This window comes from Phoca vitulina, unplaced genomic scaffold (assembly GCF_004348235.1).
Source record: "Phoca vitulina isolate PV1807 unplaced genomic scaffold, GSC_HSeal_1.0 scaffold9, whole genome shotgun sequence".
NCBI classification, from domain to species: Eukaryota; Metazoa; Chordata; class Mammalia; order Carnivora; family Phocidae; genus Phoca; species Phoca vitulina.
The window spans coordinates 28,721,347-28,732,846 of record NW_022589712.1 but is presented as its reverse complement, the minus strand read 5'-3'; the positions used below and the strand labels follow the sequence as shown (position 1 = coordinate 28,732,846).

Genomic DNA, 11,500 nt, shown 5'->3' with positions numbered 1-11,500 from the left:
TAACGCGCAAACCTTGCAGATGTCATCAAGCACCTCCACGTGACCTTTAACTGGACAGACACAAGTAAATTATGCCATAGGCTGGAAACAAAACTGCGCTGTTTCTTTTTCCCAAATGAAATCCACGCGAAAGGTCCTGTGTGATTCTAAAATGTCCAGAGTAGAAATGGAGTGATCTGAAATGTCAAAGACACCCCTATTTTGTAAAAAAAGAAAGTACACTTCAAAATATTCCAATTCCACATGTGAACAACAAAATACTGTTTTACATAGTGTCCGGTCCCCGGGGTCCCCTTGAAGGTGGCAGGGTGGCCCCGGCCAGGGTCCTGTCAGGTCCGCTCGCTCCAGGCGTCCCGCGTCCTCGCAAGGACCCGGAAGGGCACACCTCTCCTCGGAGCTGAAAGCTGAGCGCGCGGTGGGGAGGCACTGTCTGAAGCAGGTTTCCTCGCGCGGGGCTTTGTGCTGGTGTGACTTCTGTCTTTAACTGAAGGCCCCCCGCGTTTTGTGTCTCCAGTGCTGAGGTGAAGCGGAGAGAACGCGCTGGGAGCGTGGGTGAGAGGCGGCGTCTCGTTCCCGCACCACAGAGTTGACCTCCGAGTAAGAAGAGCTCTCCCAGCGGCTCGCGTGGGACGTGGAGCTCGCTCGTGGCTGCCGGCCGCGTTCCCGCGCGCAGGGCGAGGACGCAGCTCTCGCCGCCCGCGCTCCCGACCCGCTTCTGCTCTGCTCCCGCCGCGCCGACGGGTCGCCGCCCCCGCACTTCGTGGGCAGGGACGCCGACGCCCGCGCGTCGCCAGCCGGTCAGACCGCTCGCACCGCCTCGTTCACCTGGCCGTGGCCCGCGACGCCGACTGGCACCACGTGAGTCCCGTTTTGCTGTACAGTTTTTATTGGTGGCTGGCGCCGACCTGGAGGTGCCTCTTGTACTGTGGCGACCATCTGGACGGGGTGGTCTGTCCCATCTGAATGACCCGGCTAGCAGCGCCTAGTGGGGCCCCGCTAATCACAGGAATAGGTTCTCCTTTACTTTTACTTTGAGATCTCCACACAGGTCTTGAGGCCCTGGCTTAGGAGGGGCCAGCATGGCCGCCTGAGTGACCGCGGCCTGCCGGGCGACGGTGTTCGCTGGGGCCAGGCCGGCCACGCTGGGGACGGGCACCGCACGGATCCGGTGGGCGGCGTGAACCGTCTGCATGACTAGCTGCTGGGGCGTCGAGGTGGTCACAGGGGCGGCGAAGGTGTAGGTGACAGGGCTTGGTCCTGGGCAGCTGCTGCCGCTGCAGGGCTGCTAAAACGGGCCGACTAGACAGGGCCGAGCCGGGTGCGCTCTGGGCAGCCCGGGCCTCCTGGGCCGCGGCCGGTTCGCGCTGTGAGGCACCGGGCTCTGGTTCCAGGATCGGGGAACCTTCCCCCCACCGGCTCTCAGGGGTCTGGGCGCCACAGGACTGAGCAGACCGGCTCCAGCGGGGTTGGGAGAGGCTGGGAGAGGGGTCCCAGAGGGATTCCGAAGCAAGGCACGCCCTAGACTGTCCTGTCCTAAAAGCCCACTCTATTAATTTGCTTTCAGAGGTAGGATCTATCCCCCAGAATGAACCTTTGCCTGGTTCTTCCTGGGAACGTGGTACTTCGATGCAAAAACAATTCAGAGAGACATGGTGGTCAATTGAATTCGGCCTGCCATTGTAGTATGGATCGTTTTTAATGATGTGCATATAAATTCCATTTAGAGTGAGTGGTTTATCAGGAGACACTGTAATTGCTTGTATGATTAATTATGTGTAGAAATAAGGACTTTGCATCATCCTTTAGGCTGTCTCTACCAGAAGCTTCCTTTCATTTTTTGGCTGTGAGTTGTGGGTCATGAAATTAAAGTCAGATGGTATTACATGTCCCCTTTTGTACTCCAAGACCGTGCTCACCAGGGGCTGGCTGGGCCAGTTTGCAGCACTGGTGGTTCCCCCTTGGGAGGGGTGGGGGTGGACGAGGTGAGCCACCTTGTCTGGAACATCCATAGCGGAGGAGGAGACATGGGCCTGCTCCGGCCTCACCAGGTACTCGGGGACTTGGGTGCCTTCTCCTGCTCTTCTCGCTGGACAGGGCAGTGAACTCGATCTTGATATTTGTGCTTGGAACCCGAGCGTGCACACGTGTGGCAGCTGCAGTGGCGTCATGCCACGCCTCTGAAACCCAGGGTCCACCAACATGCGCTTCTTGCAGAGGCAGCGCAGGTAGAAGTCACTGCCGGCTTGGGGCCTGGGTTATAGGGACGGCTTTGTGGCAGCTCTGCCATGGCTACTGCTGCCCTGGACATGAAGATCTCAGGGCGGTGCTGCAGCATGAAGCTCCAGTGGCCAATGCTCATGTCCTCTGCGTCCTGGGACCAGTTGTGGGGAATGATCACCGAGTGCATTAGGTACTCGGACTCAAGACCTTAGATGAGCACCACAGCCCAGTCTTGCCATGGAACTGAGGGCCGCCCAAGGCTGCCAGCCCTGTCCCGGATCTTTCGGTGCTTTATTGTTCGGCTCTATAAATGACCTCATACCTTTGTAATAAATCATTTTTTTGTGTGTCCTTAAATTAAACAGAGTTGTTTTGCATACTAAAGCTCAAATTGACAAATGTAAATTCCTTGTTGCAATGCTCTTCTCGGCAACTGGGACCTGATCTTGGGATCCCAATGGTAACTATGATGAATCACCAACACCAACAGCAATGCTATCTTTTACTGGGTTTTTAGTAATTCCCCAATCTTCCTGTGACTGGGAACTGATGTAGCTAACAGATCGATCCTATGATTTGCCCCAGTGAACTGATTTTTCTGTGTGGTCAGCCCTTGTCATGATGATAGCACCCTCTAATAACCTGTTTTTTGATTGGGTTCAGCGTCAGCCCAAACTTGTGCTACCTACTTCCATTATCTGATCAAACTTTTTCTTTCATGTTTTACTGAGGTATAATTTACATATCATAAGATTCGCCCATTCTCAGTGTATAGTTTAATGATTTTTAGCAAATTTGTACATTGGGTAACCCTCATCACAATCCAGTTTTGAATGCCCAGTCTTAATGTGTATATTTTCCATGGCTCATTGATGAATCCTAATATCATGTACTGTAAAAACTATAGCAACACCAGACGTTGGGCACATAGCAGTCAATCCTGGAGATCAGCTGGTGTCTTCAAACTTAATGTAAGGGGAAGGTAGCAATGTAGTAGTTTCAGAGGCAATTACAGTGTTATTGAAAGAGCAATGCCAAGGGTCAAATAGAAAAGACACTAGAAACCCCAAATTGGATCCAAATAATAGGAATCAGCAAGGTAGACAAGGCAATTGGAAGTCGGGTATGTGGAAGAAATGCTATAGGGTCCAACCTGATGCTGCTGGGCAGATCTCACTGCTTTGAACGGATGTGACACACTTCTGCTTAATAATGCTACCTGGTGCTGATACCCCCAGATGTTTCAACCTCACTTAATATACATTTTTAACAAATGGGAATGAAAATATTAACATATATAAGATAGCCCTCGGACTAGGGTTGAAATGTTTTTATTCTTCCTCCTTCACTATCCATTTTACTGTGAACGTATCTGTGAGAAAAGTGGGTAATATGTGACTAAAATAATGGTGATACTTTATTCTAGCTCATATCACACCTTTCTTTGAAATTATTGTCTTCTACTCCATCTCAAACTTATTGATAAATGACATTATGTAGGAGTATCAAAAAATTAAGTTTGCAGATTCCTGAGACTGACTATAGAGGGCTGGTATTACTCATAAGAAGATCTAATATTGAAACCAGACAACCAGAGTGAACTTGGAAGAGAACAAAACTTTTACTTTTTTCCCTCCTCCATTGTCTTTACTATCTGTGATCATCTCTTCAAGGTGGCATAACATTGAGTGGCCAGCCTGGCTTCCTGCTGCTTTTGTAAATCCCAGCTTATCATTCTTGGGAACATTTTAAGGTCTATAAATATCTGAGTTTGGGTTTAGCTATGGCTTCCTTTGAAGAAGAATATAGATTAAGAAAGGTACAAAATATATCTTTCCCTCTTGGTAATATTTAGTTGACTTGTTATTTCTTCAGAATAATTAAAATTTGGTGCCAAGGACTACTTTCTGAAGCATCAAAGAAAAAGAAGAGCCCTGAAAAACATAGACACCAGAAATCTTTCTTTCTTTTACCTTTATTATATGGGTTACCATGGAAATGGAACGGGTTAGAACAGAGAAAACCAGAGAACATATGGTACTATTCGGGATTATAACAACTTGGTGAAGGTTTCTCTTTTAGAGACAGGATCAATTAGGACAACTGACTAACTCACATTGCATGGTGGACACTAAATGGCCAATAAAATTCCTAGGATTTTTCAAAGCAAATGGTGTTTGTATCTCACCAAAGACCCACACTGAAAATGTTACCCGAGTCTTGTTCATAGTACTTTGAAAATATCTCCACGATTCATTGATTTTTATGATTTCCCTGTTTCTGTCACCTTTCTCTAGCCCCTGCTACTTCTTGCCTGCATTTCTGTGATGGTTTCTTTACCTGCCTACCTTAGTTGTGCCTGTAAATCTATCCTGTGCATGATTGTCAGCAACTCTGCCCATGGCCACCATGCTTGAATTTTTAAATTTTCTATATCTTCCAGAATAAAGTTTAAACCCTCTAAGTTGACATATTAGGAAGACTCTCCATGATCTGATACCTATGTACCCTTCCAACATCATTTCTTACCCCTTTCCTTCCTTACACTCGATGTGTCAGCTGAGTGCAACTACTCCGTTTATTCATTCATCTACTTAGCAAATATTGATTAAGGATTCAGCATTTGTCAGGCACTGTTTCTGGGTACTGGGAATATGGTAATAATACTTCAATTTTTAGAATGATTCCTGTTTGGTCTTATATGTGGGCCTATGCGTATGTTCCTCTCTTCCAGGAACTCTTTTCCTCCTTGCAAGTGTACCTTCTGCTAAGTGCACTTCTGACTTATTTCTGGTAAGCCTCTCCTTTTCTGTAGGCTGAATGAGGTGACATACCTGGTCATCTCATAATACCCTCACCCTTAATGCACTTTTCACACTACATTTTTTCCGCTTCTTTGTCTATTCCACTAGGGTATAAGCTCCTTAAGGCAGTATATCTTATACTCTTTTTAGTATCTCCAAGACTGTACCTTGTACATTTTAGGTGTTATTTATGGGAGATCCTTTGAAAAATCTCCAAATGGGTTCTGAAATCCTAGGTACTGCCTAGTAATGATGTTTCCTTCTGATGGGGACAGATGAATCTAATGTATTTTGATCACTGTTTTTAAAGCAATTTATGCAAAGATGGCCATGCCTTTTTATGAAAGATATCAGCACAAAGGGAGAAAATAATAGCATTTGCAAATCCTTTGCTTAAAGCTTTTCTTTAGAAACCTACTTGTGTGATTTTTTTAGACATTTTTTAAAAATGTATCTATCTCTACATCTAGATTAGGAAAAAAATGATCTTTTATATACCAATTAAGACAAACAGAAATTACAGACATTGTAATGTGTTTCACCACAGATATAATTCCTGCTCTGGAGAAGATGTCAGAACATAGTCTTCACTAGTGGAGCATACCTGAATATCCTATCTACTGTGGCCCAGTCCCCTCTGTGGTCTGCTCCTGAGCAGGTTGGATTTTCCCTAAAACAGACTCTGAGATTTGTATATGGGAAATTTATTTGGGAGGGCTCTTGGCATCTATACCTGGGGTGGGGTGAAAGGAGGTGAGTGAAGAAAGCAGGATTGGGTGAAAGGAGAGATTGAACTAAAATGCTGTTATAATAAAGACCTCAACCAATGCTATAGGGAAGTCTGAAGCTGGGATGACCTTAGCACTGAGGCAAAGGGGCCTGCTCCTTTCTTTTCCTGGATGGGCCAGTTTTCTATTTCCACCCCAGTGCAACCTGATGAATAAGGGTTCTTTCTTCAGCTGAAGTCAGTTCCCAAGGAGGAATCAGATAAAAGCTGAAGGTGCCAATAGTCCCAATAGCTGGTGGAGTGAGTGCTTCAGACTTGAAGGGGTGGGTGGAGACTCTATACAGCTGAGCTGTGGACTCTATCAGCTCTTAATCACTTAGTGGGAAAATCTGATTTTGAGGTTCAGAACCATTAGGAAATAAATTTCAAACTTCCCGTATACATGGAAATGGAGCTATCCTATGGCAGGATACTTAGAGCAGATCCTGGTATTTGCTTTCAAGTTTATTTTCCCCATCTTTCTTGCTGTTAAAACTTGCTCAGTTGTTCACCTGCTGTGTAGCCATTGGCTCAGGGAAAGTCATTCAGATCCCTTGTCTCAAGGGGATAAATCTGACTAGTCTTAGCCAGTCATTGTAATTTTATTCTGTTCTCTAGAGACTGTATTAAGAGGCATGTGATCTTTCTGGCCAATTTTCATTTCATCCTTTGATGAGGGGAAATCTCCTAGGGTTATTTCTCCCAAAGACTTGCTTTTAAAAAGAAACATGTTAAAAAACAGTAACATTGGGATGCCCGGGTGGCTCAGTTGGTTAAGCGTCTGCCTTCGGCTTGGGTCATGATCCCAGGGTCCTGGGCTCTAGTACCGCATCGGGCTCCTTGCTCAGAGGGGAGCCTGCTTCTCCCTCTGTCTGCCACTCCCCTGCTTGTGCCCTCTCTCTCTTTCTCTCTTTCTATCTCTGACAAATAAATAAATAAATAAAATCTTTAAAAAAAAAAACTAGTAACATTATTCCGACTCTCAATGTGGCTAGATGAAGAAGTGATGTCTATAGCTTTTGCAGCCACTTGGGCCATGAGAGGAACCAGCATAAGATGATAAGCAGGATGTTAAGATGGTAGAATGAGAAGGTGGCAGAATCTTCTCCCTAATACTTTTGTGCTACTGAATTAACCAGCCCCACAACTCCATGTATTAGGGTTCTACAAAGAAACAGAATCAGTAGGATATATATGAGATTGTACAATATATGTATTCTGTTGTGTTTTTTTTTTTTTATATAAGAATTGGCTTATGCGATTATGGAGGCCAACAAGTTCCAAAATCTGCTGTCAGTAAGCTGGGGATCTAGGAGAGCTAATGGTATAGTTCCAGTTCCAGTTTGAGTCCAAAAGCCCAAGAACCAGGAGGGTTGATGGTGTAGTTTTAGCACAAAGGATGGCAAGCTGGAGACCCCAAAGAGCTGATGTTTGAATCTGAGTCTGATGGCAGGAGAAAGCTGATGGGCCAGCTCAATGGCAGTCAGGCAGGAGGAATTCCCTTATTTACTTGAAGGTCAGCCTTTCAGGTTCTATTTAGGCCTTTGATTGATTGGATGAGGCCCACCCATATTAGAGAGGGCAATCTACTTCACTTAATCTCTTGATTTAAAGGTTAAACTCATCCAAAAGCACCTTCATAGAGACACGCAGAATAATGTTTTACCAAATATCAGGCCGGTTGACACTTAAAATTAACCATCACAAGTTCACTCTTATCAACTTGTCACCTACAAGCATCTCTTTAAACCATACTTACTCTCGGGCGCCTGGGTGGCTCAGTTGTTAAGCGTCTGCCTTCAGCTCGGGTCATGATCCCAGGGTCCTGGGATCGAGTCCCACATTGGGCTCCCTGCTCGGCAGGAAGCCTGCTTCTCCCTCTCCCACTCCCCCTGCTTGTGTTCCTGCTCTTGCTATCTCTCTCTCTGTCAAATAAATAAATAAAATCTTTAAATAAATAAACAAACCATACTTACTCTCCAAATGAAGACAGTAACAAGCATAATTTCATTTAAGACAATACAACTATCCTGCATATAATTGAAAATGCACCCTTTTCTAGAAGAGGACGTAAAGTCCTTGAGTGTTGTTGACTATTCTTCTTGATATCCTGTAACCTAAATACTATGATGTAAAATGAGCAATCCTTAGGTATCATAAAGTCAATACATTTTATGTTACAGAATAGGGGAATAAGAGAAGGAATAAAATAGAGATACACATATACACACTAATACACATGCAGACATATTCTCAACAAAATAAGAAGAAAAAAACTCATGACAATTGCAGTGCTTATTTTTGCAACTTGTCATGGCGTCATAGTTGGTGTTTATAACTACCTTCTTCTACTACCCATTCTGTATTCCCTTTGTCTTTGTCAAGCACCCTAGCTGGTCATAGTTGTTTACCTGATGAGGTGACCAAAACCTTTGTTCTTGAAGGGTCTGGGCTATTAGTAGTTCTTCCTGGATTGGGTTTTTGTAGTTTTCTCTTGACCTTAATCACAAAACATGGGAATACTGAAGGATTTTTCTATTCCAGACATACTTTTCCTACCCTCCATTGTGGAATAGCAGTCTAATATCCTATTAGCAGTCAGAATCATTCATCCAAAACAGCACAGTAACTCCCTTTTTTGCCTGTTGATTCAGAGACACAAGGAGTCCAAAGTGGCCAGGTGGCAGTCTTAACTTCTAGTTCAATGGAATCATTGTGTGTCTCCTGGTGAAAGCATTCCTTCCTTTGGAACTAAGACCTCTAGGCCAGCAGACATAAAGTTGCAAGAACAGGAAGCAAAAATTTTGCTAGTGAGTCATTAAGAGTAATAGTGAATGCTGCTACTCCCATTTCCATCCCTTGATTTCTGGACCCATGAATTCTGGTTATGGAAGAAATAACATCATATATTGAACACTGATTCAGAGCATACACAGCCTTCTGGAAAACCTTGTTCCAGCCCTGAAAGGTATTGGCATTGAGCTGGCACTATAACTAAGTCCTCAAAAGGCTATTTTACTGTTCTGTCAAGTCAGTTGTTTCAGGATGGTGGGGAACATAGTAAGACCAGGGAATTCAGTGAACCCGGGCCCATTGCCACACCTCATTTACTGTGAAGTGAGTTCCTTGATCAGAAGCAATATTGTGTGGAATATCATGACAGTGCATAAGACATTCTGTAAGTCCGCAGATGGTAGTTTTGGCAGAAACATCACATTAAAGGAAGGCAAATCAATATCCAAAGTAAATGTCTATTCCAGTAAAAACAAAACTCTGCCCCTTCTATAATGGAAGGGATCCCATGCAGTCAACTTTCTACCAGATAGCTGGATGATTACTCCAGGGAATGATGTGATATCAGGGACTCTGTTGGTTTCTGCTGCTGACAGGTTGGGCACTCAGTTATGGCCGTAGGCAGGTCAGTCTTGGTGAATGGAAGTCCAGAGCCCATGCATAACCTCTGTCCCTGTTAGTTATAGCCATTTCATTCATGATCCCATTGGGTGATGACAGGGGCTGGCTGGAAAAAAAGCTGACAAGATCTACAGAACAGGTATCTACTTTATTATTAAAATCTTTCTCTGCTGAGGTCACTCTTGGATGAGCATCACATGGAGCATTCACAAATATCTCCATGTTTTTTGCCCATATACAGAGATCTAGTAATGTATTTCTTCCCCAGATTTCTTTGTCACCAATTTTCCAATCGTGTTTTCATGTCCCTTTCATGTCCTTTACCATCCAGTCAAACCACTGGTGACAGCCCATGAATCGATATATAATTGCATATCTGACCATTTATTCTCCCAAGCAAAGTGCACAAATAGGTATACTGCCTAAAGTTTTGTTCACTGGGAGGATTTCCTTTACCACTGTCCTTCAAGGATGTCCCAGAAAGGGCTGTAGTGTTGCTCCTATTCACTTTTGAGTGGTGCCTGCATATTGCGCAGAATCATCTGTAAACGAGACCTGAGTCTTCTCTCCCTCTGTCAGTTGATCATAGGAAATTCCTCATGAGGTCATAGGTGCAATCTGGGAGGGAGAAGGCAGTGTAGCAGGAGTAAGGACCCTCGCTTTTGAGCTACTTCTTCATATAACTTATTTATGCCACAGGGCCTGTTTGGACTCAGTCATGTATATACTAGTTCCATTTGATGATGGAGTCCTGCTGTGTATACCCAACCCTATGGCTTGATGGGTAGGATAGCATCCAGCTCATGATGGGCAGTGGGGTTGTTTGGTAACTCTTATCTGCCAGATTATATGACCCAAGTAGCCGAGCAACTTGCATGGTAGCCTGGACATGTTGCAGAGCCTTCTTTTATTCTGGGCCCCACTCAAAACTAGCAGCTCTTCAGGTTACTTGGTAAATGGCTGGAGTAGCATGCCCTAATGAAGAATATGTTAATGAAGAATATGTTGCTCCAAATCTGAAGAGGCCCTTAAGTGTTGTGCCACTTTTTCTGATTGTAAGAGGGGCTAGATGCAGCAACTTTTTCTTCATGTTGGAAGGGCTATCTTGACATGCCCCACACCACTGGACCCCTCAATTTTTGTCAGATTGATTTCTTACCCACTGACACACAAATGTCTTCGTAATCAGTTTAGAGTACTTCTTGCTAGATCTAATCAGTCTAATATCATCAGTGTAATAGACCAGTGTGGTATCTTGTGGAGGGAAAGGTGATCAAGATCTCTATGAACTAAATTATGACATAGGGCTGGGGAGTTGATATACTCCTGAGGTAGAATAGTGAAGGTCTCTTGCTGGCTTTGCCAGCTGAAAGCAAACTGCTTCTGGTGGGCTTAAGTGATGGGGATGGAGAAAAAGGCTTTTGCCAGATCAATAGCTGCCTATCAGGTACTAGGGGATGTGTTAATTTGCTCAAAGCAGTGAAACCACATCTGGTATAGCAGCTGCAATTGAAGTCACCACATCCTTAAATTTACAGTAGTTCACCGTTATTCTCCAAGATCCATCTGTCTTTTGTACAAGGCAAATAGACTTATTGAAGGAGATGTGATAGGACTCATCCTCTCTGCATTTTTTTAAATCCTTGATGGTAGCACTGATCTCTGCAATCCCTCTAGGAATGTGTTGCTGTTGGTTTACTATTTTCCTAGGTAAAAGCAGTTCCAGTGGCTTCCCACCATAACATTCTGAGCTCTACAAGTCAGAAAACTAATGTGGGAATTCTGCCAGATGTTGAGTATGTCTATTCTAATTATGAGTTCCAAAACTGGGTTATTTTGGTTGGCCCACTGGGTTTGGTTGACCTACTGGGCCTACTGTGAATTGGACCTGGGCTGAAACTCCATTGACCACCTGACTTTTATAAGCCTTTACTTTGGCTGGTGACCACAGTGATATTTTGGGTCTCCTGGAATTAGTGTCAGTTCAGAGCCAGTGTCCAGTAAGATCTGATTATTTCCTTTTCCCCAGTGCACAGATCCTCTGGTAAAGAGCCATAGATCCCTGCAGGAAAGACTGGGGGAAAGATTAACAGTATACATTTTTGGCATTATAGTGGGGTCCTTCCTCAAGGAGATTTGGACTCTCTTTCATTCAAGGGGTTCTGGGTCTGTAAACTGGCTCAAGTCTGGGAAATGATTGGGAGACCATGGCTCTCTGTTTTTATGATTCTACTTAGACTTTTACTGCATTGATTTAGAACTTTTTTGCTTATACAGATCATGTAAGAATTTAGTA

The 11,500-nt window shown here is 44.4% G+C and overlaps 1 pseudogene; it reads right to left on the bottom strand.

Moving 5' to 3' along the window:
• Nucleotides 1-798: 798 nt before the first annotated feature.
• On the bottom strand, nucleotides 799-4,631 carry LOC116634697 (annotated as a pseudogene).
• Between the last annotated feature and the right edge of the window lie 6,869 nt (nucleotides 4,632-11,500).